Source organism: Staurois parvus, unplaced genomic scaffold, assembly GCF_062004578.1.
Source record: "Staurois parvus isolate SC_StPar_1 unplaced genomic scaffold, SC_StPar_1.0 ptg000173l, whole genome shotgun sequence".
In the NCBI taxonomy this organism is placed as follows: domain Eukaryota; kingdom Metazoa; phylum Chordata; class Amphibia; order Anura; family Ranidae; genus Staurois; species Staurois parvus.
This window is the reverse complement of record NW_028317969.1, coordinates 5,140,217-5,155,279: the sequence shown is the minus strand read 5'-3', so window position 1 is coordinate 5,155,279 and position 15,063 is coordinate 5,140,217. Positions and strand designations below refer to the sequence as shown.

Genomic DNA, 15,063 nt, shown 5'->3' with positions numbered 1-15,063 from the left:
CTGCACATAGAAAGTTTTTTACCTTCATGCATAGAATGCATGAAGGCAAAAAACCTTGAGCTTTTACAACCACTTTAAAGATAGACACTACACAGACAGGATAGAAAGAAGATCGACTTATATGAACTTTGGTGCTGGAAAGGATTTTATGTGTGCCGTGGACAGCCCATAGAACTAATAGATTGATTTTGGAAGAGATCAAGCCAGATACATTACTAGATGCCCAAATGATGAAGTTGGGACTGCCATAGTTTGATCATACTGTCAGAACAAAGAGATCACTGGAGAAGGGAAAAATGTTCGGAAAGATCGAAGGAACCAGGCGAAAAGGAGACCGACTACTAGGTGGATGGACACGTTGACTACAGTTGTGAGGATGACTCAAGATCTTGCCAAACTGGCACAAAACTGACTTCTTTTTAGAACACTTATTCATCAAGTTGCTAGGACTTGAATTGATGGCACTTATTAATTGCCAGCTTTACACAGTGAGTTGAAAAAAAGATGCAAGTCCATCTAGTTCAGCCAATAGAAATTTTAAATAAATAAAACCCTTCACACACATAGCCCTATACCCACATTGTTGCAGACCGATTACTTGGTGAGAGGAGACTGCAAATATGCCTCCTCCTGCCTGCAGCAGACTGATGACATCATCTCATCCTAGGTGAAGTCACTGGACAGAGGTTTAACCCCTTGAAGCCGAGTGCATGCAAATATGCGGCCTCTCGGAGCCTGGGCCTTGACGCCAAGTGGCCGCATATTTGCGTGCAATTAGAAAATACATATGTGCTGCGAGCGTGCGCCCTGCACGCTTCCAGCACATATGTCCGTGACTCACGGAAAGGTCCCGATCTCCCCTTTTGATCGGGACCTTTTCTGATCATGTAACCGCCGTGATGGCGAATCATGGCGGTCACCAGGGGTGGCCTGACAACTCATGGGGCCCCGGGCAACAGGGGATCATGGGGCCCCGGTGTCCTCGCCCACACTCAAACCACACCCAAAAAAAACAATGAAAAGGTACCAGGGGCATCTCATGGGGCCCGCTACTGACCACGGGCCCTCGGGCAGTGCCCGAGTTCCCAAATGGTCAGTCCATCCCTGGCAGTCACAGGACCCTAAAACCCCGCCTGCCTCCCGGGTACTGAAACTTTTAAAGGGTCAGGAGGCATTGGCGCTAAGAGGTTAAAGATTACTTTTTATTTATATATATTTTTTCAAACATATATATATTGACATGTTTGGAGTTTATTGAGGCAGTCATGTGAAATTACTAGGTCCATATTAAAAGGTTGTCCCTGGAAATAAAGTGAGATTGCCTCATAGCTTTAAAATCATTCACCGCATGCGAAAGGTACTGTATTGGCATCATCACCATCATTTCTGATCTCATTTCAAATACAAAGTGTTGCAATAATTTCCAATTTTTACAGTAGTCTTCAGACTGGTTCTTTTCATTACCTGTTAAAAGGTCTACTAACTAATATAATCCCACAGCATAGGCCTAGCTGACAACTTTCTGAGATGGGAAAGCATGAAAGTTTTTTATCACAAAGTAAAAAGGCAACAGGGCACGCCCCATGCCACCCCTCGCCCCCATACAGGGACCATGAGGAATGAATACACAAAAATATGATTGGATAAACCCACAAGTGATTTTATTTCACATTACTTTACCTTTAGACTGGATGTTTAAAGTAACAAATGCAATAATCTAAAGCTGAAAGGTTTAGTGTAGGATAATAATGATTTTATCAGATTTTATAGACCAGGGGTCTCCAAACTTTTCGATATGAGGGCCACAATGTATATTTAACAAATATTCATGGGCCAAAACAAAATCCCCAACAGAGTCCCCTTTTACATCAGGGTCCCCTTCAGAGTACTCCTTATATCAGAGTCCCTATTAGAGCTCCCCTTAGAACAAGGTCCCCATCAGTGTCCCCCTCACATCAGTGTCTCCATTAGAGTCCCCCCTTATAACAGTGTCCCCTGTTTACATCCCAATCACTATCAGAGTTCTATCTTACATCAGTGTCCCTGTCATAGTTACCTCATATCAGGGTCCCCATCAGAGTTCCCCCTTACATCAGGGTTCCCCCTTACATCAGGGTCCCCATCAGAGTTCCCCCTTACATCAGGGTTCCCCCTTACATCAGGGTCCCCATCAGAGTTCTGCCATACATTAGGGTCCCCATCAGAGTTCCCCCTTACATCAGGGCCCTCATCAGATTCACCCTTACATCTGTGTCCCCATCAGAGTCCCCTTCACATCACTATCCCCATCAGAGTCCCCAGTTCCGTAGGGGGGGTTGAAATGCAGACTATAGGCGGTCTTTGCTGAACTTAATCCTCAACAGTGCTCATCAAGCATATGCCACTGACCACCCTAGCTGCGGGACATTTAAAATCTTGTAGTGGGCCAGATGTGGCCCATGGGCAGTAATTTGGAGGCCCCATTATAGACATCTGTATATGAAACCAATGAGAGGGTCAACTGAGCAATTTAGTGGGACAGAGAAATGAAGTTCAAAAATGGGACAGCTGGAAGTATGTTCTAATTTCCTAAATTACCTTTTTTTTAAGTTTAAATAAATCTAGGAAAGAAAAAAACTCCAAAATAACAGAATACATATAATTATGCATTCAGGTGTGTAAAAAAAAAAGTCAGTGCCCTATAAATGTTATCAATAAAAATATTGATTAAAAAAAATTGTGATTTTAATATTGAAAAGATGAATATATTGTGAAGTTGAACAAGCTGGGCATATAATAATAATAATAATAATAACAGCAATAAAAATAAATTATTGTAATATTATTAAAAAATACTGTCAAAATTCTGGAACCAAGACCAAAAATGTCAGGTATAATTGGAAACCATAAGTAACCTACACATTCCCATATATTATATTATTATTGTTATACTTATTAATCAAATTAGGATTCATCAGTAGTATTGATAATAATGATGGTAAGAAATTACTGTAATATTGTTAAAGTAAAATCTACTATCAGGTAATCCCGTTGATTATGAAACCAGGTCCAAAAAAATTCAGGTATGGTTTGAAACTACAAGCAAAAGTATCAATAATATTTATGGTAAGAAAGTATTGTTAAAAATATTGACTGTAAATTGACTTTGGCGCAAAACCAGGGCAAATAACTTTCAAGTACAGTCAGATACTACAATCAGTCTACATACCTATTGTATACCTTTAATGTTGTTGTAATAACGTTTATTATTATTATTATTATTCAGAAATAGTGTTAATAATAATGATAACACTGGTAAGAGATTATTGTAAAATTTTTTTAAAAAAGTTGTAAAGTTGCGCAGTGTGCACAACAACATTTATCAGGTACAGTAAGAAACTACAATCAACCTATTTTTATTGTTATTATTATTCATAATTAGTTTAAGTATAAAATAATAACAATTGTGATACATTATTGTAATATTGTTAAAAAAAAACAACTGCAAAGTTGACCAACATGTAAAACCAAGGACAACAAGATACAGTTGGTATTACAATCCAAGTACACCCTCTTATGTGTTCAATTATTAATACTACTGCTAAAATTATTATATATAAATAGTATTAATAATGTAGAAAATAATAATAGTGGTAAAAATAAAAAATATTGCAACATTGTTTTAAAAACATTACTGAAAAGTTGACCTAGGTGAAGAGCCAGGGAAAGCAACGTCCGTACATGGGTGGCAAGCACCGTCCACCTACACCTGGGGCGGACTGACCATTTGGAAACTCGGGCACTGCCCGAAGGCCCGGGGTCAGTAGGGGGCCCCATGAGATGCCCCTGGTACCTTTTTCATAGGCTTTTTTGAGTTTGAGCAAGGACACAGGGGCCCCATGATCCCCTATTGCCCAGGGGCCCCATGAGTTGTCAGTCCGCCCCTGACCTACACCCTATTATGTGTTTGGTTATTAATACTGCTGATAAAATTATTATTTATAAATAGAATTACTAATATTAAAAAAGCATAAGAAAAATATTGCAACATTGTTTTAAAAACATTACTGAAAAGTTAACCAAGGTGCACAGCCAGGGACAGCAACATCCATACACAGGCGGCAAGCACAATCCACCTACACCCTCTTATGTATTTCATTATTAAAACTATTGCTATAATTATTATTTACAAATAGTATTAAGATTAAAAAAGCATAATAAAAAATATTGCAGCATTGTTTTTAAAAAATTACTGAAAAGTTAGCCAAGGTGCAGAGCCAGTGACAGCAACATCCATACACAGGTGGCAAGCACAATCCAACTACACCCTCTCATGTGTTTGATTATTAAAACTATTGCTATAATTATTATTTATAAATAGTATTAAGATTAAAAAAGCATAATAAAAAATATTGCAGCATTGTTTTTAAAAAAATACTGAAAAGTTAGCCAAGGCGCAGAGCAAGGGACAGCAACGTCTATACACGGGTAGCAAGTACAGTCCACCTACACCCTCTTATGTGTTTGATTATTAATATTATTGCTATATTTATTATTTACAAATAGTATTAAGATTAAAAAAGCATAATAAAAAATATTGCAGCATTGTTTTTAAAAAAATACTGAAAAGTTAGCCAAGGTGCAGAGCCAGGGACAGCAACATCCATACACAGGTGGCAAGTACAATCCACCTACACCCTCTCATGTGTTTGATTATTAAAACTATTGCTATAATTATTATTTATAAATAGTATTAAGATTAAAAAAAGCATAATAAAAAATATTGCAACATTGTTTTTAAAAAAATTACTGAAAAGTTAGCCAAGGTGCAGAGCCAGTGACAGCAACGTCTATACACGGGTGGCAAGTACAATCCACCTACACCCTCTTATGTGTTTGATTATTAATACTATTGCTATATTTATTAATTTATATATAGTATTAAGAATATAAACAAATAATAATGGTCATAATGACAAAATATTGCAATATTGTTTAAAAAAATTACTGAAAAGTTGACCAAGGCGCAGAGCCAGGGACAACGACATCCACACATCGTCAGCAAGTACAGTCCACCTACACCCTCTTATGTATTAGATTATTATAATTGTTGTTGTTGTTGCCATAAATATCTTTCAAGTGATAATTATTCATAAACCTGATGGTTGCATTGACCAGCAATAAACCCCCGTCGCTGCAGATTTAAGTGTAGGAGCCTCAGGATATCCAGATGTTGAAGCTTTCTCAGGATTTCCAGCTGCCTGGCGTTGATTCCGCAGCCAGGGATCTGCGATCAGGCACCCTGTATTATAAAATATACACACACACAGCATTGCAGAGGGACCAGCCAGCTGACTAGTATTAAGTTGCCAAGCATCCCAGTGGCCGGTCCTTAGCCCTGACAAGGATCTCAGCACGGCAGATTTGCAGGACAACTTTGAACCGATTGCAAGCCATCAAAATAAAAAAAAAATATTAAAATAAATTAGCATTGGGGTGACTTACCTTGAGAAGGGTGCATACAATAAAATGGGGTGTGTGCAGCTGGAATCAGCGTCTCATCAGTGGGCTGGGGATGGATGCAGGCAGCAGCAGGCGTCCTCTGCACAGGCTCCATGCACAATAAAAGGCACTGGAGTTCTCCCTGCTTTTCTTATCATGACATCATTCCTCAGGACAGCAGGCCAATAGACGTGCACAGGGAGATGCCTGGAGCCCAGGGGATTCTGGGAGGTGTAGTCTTGCCAAGGCAGCTGCTCCATTAGGCTGTATTGAAGGAAGGGGCCCCTGTGGACTACAAGTTGCTAGGGAGGTGCTGTGGATGGAGAGCGGAGGCTGCAGGGGGAAGGAGGAAGGCTTGGAAGCTGGGAGGGAGAAGGGATAAAAAAAAAGGAAGGCTCAGAAGTTTCTGCTCACTGCAAGAAAGAATGTATCTAATATGTCACAAATGAGAAAAATGCAATGTGTTTCCCATAAGCTGTGTCAATAAACCGAGCAGAGAGAGGCCAATGTACTCCGGAAGGATGCCTGGAGCCATCATATGGAAAGGCAGGATGCACAAATAAGACAGACTGTGCGCTCGCTTTCCATTGGGCGCCTGCGAAAAAAAAAATCAGCGTACAGCATTTTCGGTTATGCTGGCTTTTGGCTCCTGTTCGAATAGGATGCTTTTTTGGAAATGCACAGTGACATGGGTTAGCACAGCGCAGAGTGCATTACAGAGCAAGCGTAGAGTAAAAAGGAAAATCATTTGATGGGACATCTCTTAAAAACAACCTAAAAAGCGCACCCTGCATCCTGACGTGTACGCCACCGATCTTTAATTGCATGAGGAGCGAAGGCTTACTATACACATAAACCTTGCCATACACTATACAATCTGATTGTATAATCCACTTCACTTGTTTACACTGCAATCGTGATCAGTATGCAGTTCTGTGTGTTTATGTGCATTTGCAATGCGTTTTTAGGTGTTATTTGCGCTTGCATAAGTTTGCAGTGCATTTCGGTGCAAAAAAAAATATCAGAATGCGATACCCGTTAGGTCTCGCGCATGCTGGATGTTTTGCTAACTTTCCTGGACTCCATTCCTTCTGACAGCAGAGTTTTGGCAGAAAAAACACTTGACGCTTGTAAACTGGTCAAACGCATTTAGGCGCATCAAGTGCTTGAGTGTTAATTCATTTAATTGACCAGAATATTAATTTGTTCTGGTCACTGAAATGAATTAAAGCGGAGCTCCACTCAAAAGGGGAAGTTCCGCTTTAAGGACTGCTCCCCCGCTCCCCATTAAGAATTGGCACCTTTGGGAGGAGGGGGGTAGCAGGTATCCGAATTTGACAGGTACCCGCTCACACTTCTGCCTAGGCAATCAGAAATGGAAGGTGTCCTCCCTCCTTGTAGTCTTTTGGGACACGTGACAGGTCCCAGAAGACTACAGGACCATTCATGGAGCGCAGCACTACTCGCGCATGCACAGTGGGTACCCGGCTGTGAAGCCGCAAGCTGTCACAGCCGGGTGCCCACACTGAAGATGCCGGCACCAGGAATACAGGACGGCCGCTGAAACAGGCTGCGGGGGACACACCACGGGACCGAGGGACAGGTAAGTGGCAGTTTTTGTAGCTGCTGACTTTTATTTTTTGACAGGGTGAGTGGAACTCCGCTTTAATGCTTAAGCGCTCCACGTGCCTAGTCCATAGACGCATTTAGGTGCGTCAAGCGCTTTAGCGCTAATTCATCTAATTGGCCAGAATAAGACTTTATTGTGACCACTGAAATCATTTAACGCTCAAGCAGGGGCGGACTGACAACTCATGGGGCCCGTGTCCTCACCCACACTCAAAAAAAAGCCTATGAAAGGTACCAGGGGCATCTCATGGGGCCCCCTACTGACCCCAGGCCCTTGGCAGTGCCCGAGTTCCCAAATGGTCAGTCCGCCCTGCGCTCAAGTGCTGAAAGCGCCTAGCGCTTAGGCACATTTAACTACATGACCTTCAGAGGATTTGCCCCCCTTAATGACCAGGCCTCTTTTTGCTACTCGGCGCTGCACTAATTCAACTGATAATTGCGCGGTCATGCAATGCTGCACCCAAACGAAATTTACGTCCTTTTTTTCACACAAATAGAGCTTTCTTTCGGTGGTATTTGATCACGTGAAAGTTATAGCGTCTACAAACTATGGTATAGATACTGCAATTTACGCCATTTTTTTGCTATACAGCCCTGCGCTAGTTTAACGGACAATTGCGCGGTCATGCAATACGGTACATAAATTAAATTTACATCCTTTTTTTTTTTACCACAAATTGAGCTTTCTTTCGGTGGTATTTGATCGCCCTGTGCGGTTTTTATTTTTTGTGCTATAAAAAAAAAAGGCTGACAATTTTGAGGAAAAAAAACAATATTTTGGACTTTTTGCTATAAAACATGTCCAGTACAAAAAAATTTAAAAATCAAATTTAGTCATAAATTTTTGCCAAAATGTATTCTGCGACATGTCTTTGCTAAATAAAAAACCCAATACGTGTAAATTAATTGGTTTACGTGAAAGGTATAGCGTCTACAAATGACGGGAAAGATGATGGGATTTTTAGGTTTTTTTTTATACTAATAATGGCGGCGATCAGTGACTTATGGCGGCAATCAGCGACTTATGGCGGGACTGCGGCGGACATTCTGACACTGGGGGGGAACTGACTTGGGGTCACTGACATCCCCAGTGACACCAATACAGTGATCAGTGCAAAAAAAAAAACACTAACACTGTACTAATGGCACTGGGGAGGAAGGGGTTAAGTTTATTATTCAGGGAAGGGGTTAACTGTGTGAGGGGAGTGTTTTACTAGGGGGTGGGGGTGTGTACTGCAGGGAACACTGCTGATCGGGAGAGAGAAACTCTTCTGTCCCAATCAGCGTGTCCTGGAGCTGTCAGGGAACTGACAGAAAGCACAGCTACTGCAGCTGTGCTCTCTGTCAGCGATTGCCACCGATCGCCGGGACATAGCCAGTAACGATCGGCTGTGACCCGGTGACTGACATCCGCGGCTGTGATCGGCGGGACCGGTAGGGCGGTGGCGGCGCGCCTCGCTCGTGCCCCCTACCTGATTTAAAAACACATGTTTTAAAACGTGGTTTTTCCCAGCCGTGCCGCCCTGCTGCCGTATTTCTACAGTGGCTGGGCGGCATGTGGTTAAATATGTTTAGCCATATTAAGCATTTTTTTCAGCCAAAACTCTGCTGCTTTTGGACGCACTGGTTGTAGGTTTTTTTTTGTGCCTCTAAACTCCTCTAAACACCTATGTGTGTATAGACACATAGGCTAACATATAGAGTCGTTTAGAGGCAGGAAAAAAAAATGCCAGACGCAGAAAAAACATCCAGTGTGCATGAGGCCTTAGAAACACACATGAAAGCACCACAATTATGTAAACTAGGCACAATGAAATACCAGGCAGGTCCTTGCACTGCATAGTTGTTGGTGGACCTAAAAGAGATTGTACAATCAGATTGTAACATGCAGTGAGCTTTAGTCCTCATGCACATGGGATGTTTTGATAAAGCTGGTAATGTTAAAAATGTCAGTTTTTTCAGCTTTTTTTTTAGCGTTTTTGCATTAGCGTTTAGCTGCGTTTTACCACGCTTAGCCGCGTTTTTCAGCAGTTTTTTTACCAGAAAAAAAAATTGGGGGGGTCAAAAAAAGGTCCAAAAACGCCAGTTTGCTGCGTTTTACCACATTTTGCCGCATTTTTCAGCATTAGAGTTTTTACAGCTAAAAAACTCCTCTAGAAACCCACTAGTCCCGGGTTTTTTTTCAGCCAAAAAACGCTGCTTCCAGTCTATGTGTGCATAGACACATAGGATAACATGCTGGGGGGTTTACTGGCTGTAGGAAAAAACATCAAAAACTAAAAACAGCCGCTGTAAAAACGTCTACTGTGCATGAAGACTTATGCCCCGTACACACGATAAGAAAATCCTACAAAAAATTTCCCGGAACCACTGATCGAACGATTTTCTCTTCTTGATGAGCAGGATGTTTTAACCGATAACAGTGAAAAATGTTGTCGTTTTGCATACAAACGACCGATTTTCTATGCGTTGGTATGACGGTCGTACAAAAAAAAAATCTATCTAGCGATAACACACATGAGCGGAAACAGAAGATGACCCGGATTTTTATGTCCAAGGAATCTTCATAAACACGAACGAAAAATCCAAATGTTAAGAGTAGATTGGCCTAATGAGATAATGAAAGCAGAATTCTGAAGATTATATTTTATGTATCACTATTTATGTATAAAGGTCATGTAATGATATTATACTCATTGCTGGTAATTGTTGTGTAGATCGCTTGTTCTGGCCGAAGGGCGTGGCTACAAGGTCACACGCACACCGCATCACTTCCACTTGTACGAAAGACGTCAACACTATGTATTGCCCGACGAACTTTTTTTTAGATTGGTTAATGTGGGCCATGATTTCAACTAACGAACGAACGCCTCTCAGTCGTCGAATGACCGATCGGACGATTTTCTAATCGTGTATTCCCACCCAGGGGCGGAGGGCCCGGGGTCAGTAGGGGTCCCCATGAGATGCCCCTGGTACCTTTTTCATAGGCTTTTTTGAGTTTGGGCAAGGACACAGGGGCCCCATGATCCCCTATTGCCCGGGGGCCCCATGAGTTGTCAGTCTGCCCCTGTTCCCACCTTTAGATTCACCAAAATCTATGTAGTGCAAGGGCCTGCCTGATGCATACAAATTGATTGGCTAGATTAGGTAGGTGCTCATATTACATAGTTTTGGTAAATCTAAAGTTGATTGTACAAAGATTGTAATGTGCATAATGACCATACACTATACAGTCTGAATGTACAATCAACTTCAGATCTGCCATCAACTATGGGGCGCAAGTACATGTCTGATTGGATACAAATTGAATGGACTGTTTAGGCATGCCCCCCTCTAACACAATTTTGGTAAATCTACTGGAGATCGTACAGTCAGGTTATTTAGAGTATGGCCAGTTTAACGTGGAACTACACGGCATCTGAGCACCACAAACCAAAAGTGTGATTTAACCGCATGCCGCCCAGCCACTGTACATATACGGCAGCAGGGCGGCACTCACAGGCAAAACCATGTTTTAAAACGTGTGTTTTGTAAACAAATAGGGGGCGCATGCAAGGCGCGCCGCCGCCCTGTTTCTCCCGCCGATCACCGCCGCTGATGTCAGTCGCCGGGTCACAGCCGCTCCTTAGCAGCTATCTCCCGGCGATCAGCGGCAATCAGTGACAGAGAGCACAGCTGCAGTAGCTGTGCTGTCTGTCACCTCTCTGTCAGCTCGAGGATGAGCTGATCGAGAAAGAACAGTTTCTCTTTCTAGATCAGCCTTGTCCCGCCCAGTACACACCCCCGCCCCCTAGTAAAACACTCCCCTCACTCCTATAACCCTTCCCTGCTAAATAAAGTTAACCCCTTCCTCCCCATTGCCTTTAGTACAGTGTCAGTTTTTTTTGCACTGATCACTGTATTAGTGTTTTTGGGGATGTCAGTGACCCCAAGTCAGTACCCCCCAATGTCAGAATGTCTGCCGCAGTCCCGTCATAAGTCGCTGGTCGCTGCCATAAGTCCCTGATCGCCGCCATAATTCGCTGATCGCCGCCATTATTAGTATAAAAAAAAACCTAAAAATCCCAGTATCTTTCCCGCCATTTATAGACGCTATAACATTCACGTAAACCAATTAATTTACACGTATTGGGTTTTTTTTTCTAGCAAAGACATGTCGCAGAATGCATTTTGGCAGAAATTTATGACTAAATTTTATTTTTGCATTTTTTTTTTTACTGGACATGTTTTATAGCAAAAAGTCCAAAATATTGTTTTTTTTTCCTCAAAATTGTCAGCCTTTTTTTATAGCGCAAAAAATAAAAACCGCACAGGCGATCAAATACCACCGAAAGAAAGCTCAATTTGTGGGGAAAAAAGGATGTAAATTTCATTTATGTACCATATTGCATGACCGCGCAATTGTCCGTTAAACTAGCGCAGCGCTGTATAGCAGAAAAATGGCGTAAATTGCAGTATCTATATCATAGTTTGTAGACGCTATAACTTTCACACAAAGCAATCAATATACACTTATTGGGATTTTTTTTACCAAAAACATGGAGCAGAATACATTTTGGCCTAAATTTATAACCAACTTTGAGTTTACTATATATTTTTTATAGCTGAAAGTAAAAAATATTGTTTTTCTTCAAAATTTTTGGCCTTTTTTTGTTTATAGCGTGAAAAATAAAAAGCGCACAGGTGATCAAATACCACTGAAAGAAAGCTCTATTTGTGTGAAAAAAAGGACGTAAATTTTGTTTGGGTGCAGCATTGCATGACCGCGCAATTATCAGTTGAATTAGTGCAGCGCCGAGTAGCAAAAAGAGGCCTGGTCATTAAGGGGGGTAAATCCTCAGGAGCTCAAGTGTTTAATTCATTTTTAATATTCCAAGTATGCTCCATCATCCATCCAGGTCTCCATGCTTTATTTTGCTGAGAAATCATTTGGAAAAACAGCCCCTAGCATTTCTGGCTGTGGCCATCTTGAGTGAAGGCAGATGAATCACTTAGCAGTTACTTCCAGGAATCCATCTGCTCTTAGCTCAGGCAGGCAGGAGGGTGTGCTTAGCTAAGAAAAACCCACTCCTAGGATGTTAGACATCATGGTGTTTATTTACTAAAGCTGGAGAGTCCAAAATCAGACTCCCTTCTGCATAGAAACCAATCAGCTTCCAGGTTTCATTGCCAAAGCTTCATTGAACAAGCTGAGGTTAGAAGCTGATTGGTTTCTATGCAGAAGGGAGTCTGATTTTGGACTCTCCAGCTTTAGTAAATAAACCCCCATTTGTCTAGGTCTGGAAATCAGGAAGTAACTAAAGAAAAAATAACAGTTTAAAACAAGTAAATGATATATACTTTTCTATCTATTTACTAATGCTAGCACTATAAGGATTCAAAATAGTCGCTGTTGATTGAGAGGGTAAAGTTCTGCTTTAAGTATGCAACTCTCATATCTGTGGAAGCCTACAATCACTGTAGTTGTTGGCGCTACTACAGTGACCGCTGCGATCTCCCGGGTCCTGTGCCGAGCAGCAGCAGTTAAAAATGATGGTAACATGCAGCCATTTAGGATTGAACACTGGACGCTGGGGCAGTGCTTTGCATTGCAGCCGTGGCAAAAAGCAGGCGGTACTGCCGGCAAACACAACCCATTCAAGTGAATGGGTCGGAGTTAGTATTTACACCTCACTTTTCAGAAGGGTGACAAGGGCTGAATGAGCCCCTATGACACACAGATGACTAACAAAAAAGCGAAATTAAAAAAAACCAGTTGGTTTTACAGTCGCCAAACACACTTCGATTTTCTTATTCAATAGATGTGCGATTAGTTCAAAACAATCAAATCTGCAAACAATCAAAGAGCCATAACTCAACGTCACATTCAATCAAACTGAGTTGACTGGCAAAGGCGGGAATTTTATCGATTGTTTTGCATCAACTGGCAGCATTGAGATACTTTGTTCATGAGTAATATTCGTGTTATGAGATCACATGATGGAAGCAGATAACTTATGATCATATGTAATGGTTCCCTCTATCGATCAAATTCCACTTCCCTGGGAGTGGTACATCTATCAAAAAGGTTGATGACTATAGATTGATTATTCCTGAAAAAAAAAAAAAAAATCGATCATTTATTGAAGTGTATATGTACAACATTAGATACATTTGACCTTGCGGAAGTAAATATTGGGGGCGCGAAAATTGCATAAATGTTGCATTATGAAAAATGAGGCTTGCTGCACACTAAACGCGGGTGTGTTCCTGTGTGTCATGTGTAGAGCAGTGCATTTCATTCATTTTTTTTTGGTAAATTCTTTATTTAATAAGATCACGGCCTGAGTACAGCCATTGCATGATATCCAAACTGTTAACAATGTAGATCCAAGTCAATGTCCCATTAATTTCAGTCGTCTTCCCTATGTGCGAGAAACACAAACTTTATTCCAAAAACACATCGCACCAAAAATGAGCACATTTGCCAATGAGTGGGGTGCCAATAACAATGAATGTGATCACCGCACATCTAAAGGGCAGTATGTTTCTGTGCGTGTTGGAAAGCGTGCGATTGTGCGTGCATTCTCGCCACGCATAGATGTAAACCTAGCCTTACAAGAAAATTAAGTTTTTTTCTAATCATAAGAAAATATATACTGTACGTACCCAAATTTGCCACTCTCAAAATAAAATGATATGTAATACATGAGGGTGGACTTCAAAACCTAAAAGGTATAATGTGTGAATCCGAGACATCGCCAAACTGAAAAAAATCAGTTAATGTGGGACTATATGAACTGTACATCTACAGAACATTTAGAAAGGCTACAGTTATACTTCCCCTTCATCAGAACTCCCTGAAGCTCAAGGGCCACAATCTGAGGATCTCTGATGAAGTCCATGTACTTCAGTCTGTCATTGATTTTGAAACAAAAAGCTTCCTATGAAGTGGGGCTGCCCATGTACTGCAAGGGTTAAATGTTCATTTAGGTCTAGGGTACTGGATAAAACAGTTTCACTTAAGCTGATCCTCCGCTCCTGCAGGATCCTCCACTCTTCTAGACCAATCCCCATAGTTTCTTCTCTCCCATGCTCCTGTGGTTGCAGGTCCTCTGTTATCATCAAGTACAATGCAGAGCCTAAAGCCCTACGCTGGACACGAGGACACAGAGGGACAGTCCACCACCAGAGTTTAGGGGAATAGAGGAGAACACTGGCTTCCAGAGGAGTGGAGGACTGCACCCTTTAAGAATATGAAAAATCTCGAGGCCCCCTCCAGGGTAAACTGTAAAAATGTAAATGTAACTTATCAATGGGAAACCTGAGCCTGGGATGATGCATACAACCACTTTGAAGAAATTAACTTCACATCAGAGGTCTCTCCAGCATATCAGAAGTCCACCCATTACGTCAGAGGTTCCCTGTTTATATTAGAAGTTCCCCATCACATCAAAGTCTCCCCATAAACATCAGAGGTCTCCCCATTAGGTCAGAGGTTCTCCATCACATTAGAGCTCCCTCATCACATCAGAGTCTCCATTCACATTAGAGGTCCCTCCATTACATCAGAGGTCCATTCCATCAAATCAGAAGTTCCCCAATCACATCAGAGGTCCCCCCATCACACCAGTGGTCCTCCATTGCATCAAAGTTTCCCTGATCACTTTAGAGGTCCTCCATCATACCAGAGGTTCCCCATCGCATCAGAGGTTCCCCCATCACATCAGAGGTCCTCCATCACATCAAAGGTTCCTCCACCACATCAGACGTCCCCCCATCACATCAGACATCCCCCCATCACATCAGAGGTCCTCCATCACTTTAGAGGTCCCCCCACCCATCACATCAGAGGTTTCCCCATAACATCAGAGGTCCTCCATCACATCAAAGGTTCCCCTATCACATCAGAGGTTCACCCATCACATCAGAGGTCCTCCATCACATCAGAGATCCCCCATCACATCAAAGGCT

At 41.8% G+C, this 15,063-nt stretch overlaps 1 protein-coding gene across 1 annotated transcript in view; it reads right to left on the bottom strand.

Moving 5' to 3' along the window:
- Nucleotides 1-5,649, bottom strand: part of RAB30 (RAB30, member RAS oncogene family) — a 205,865-nt gene extending 200,216 nt beyond the window's left edge. Inside the window, exon 1 of the mRNA XM_089676774.1 lies at nucleotides 5,485-5,649. The gene's annotated coding sequence lies outside the window, so the exon portion shown is untranslated. The remainder of the gene's footprint in view (nucleotides 1-5,484) is intronic.
- Between the last annotated feature and the right edge of the window lie 9,414 nt (nucleotides 5,650-15,063).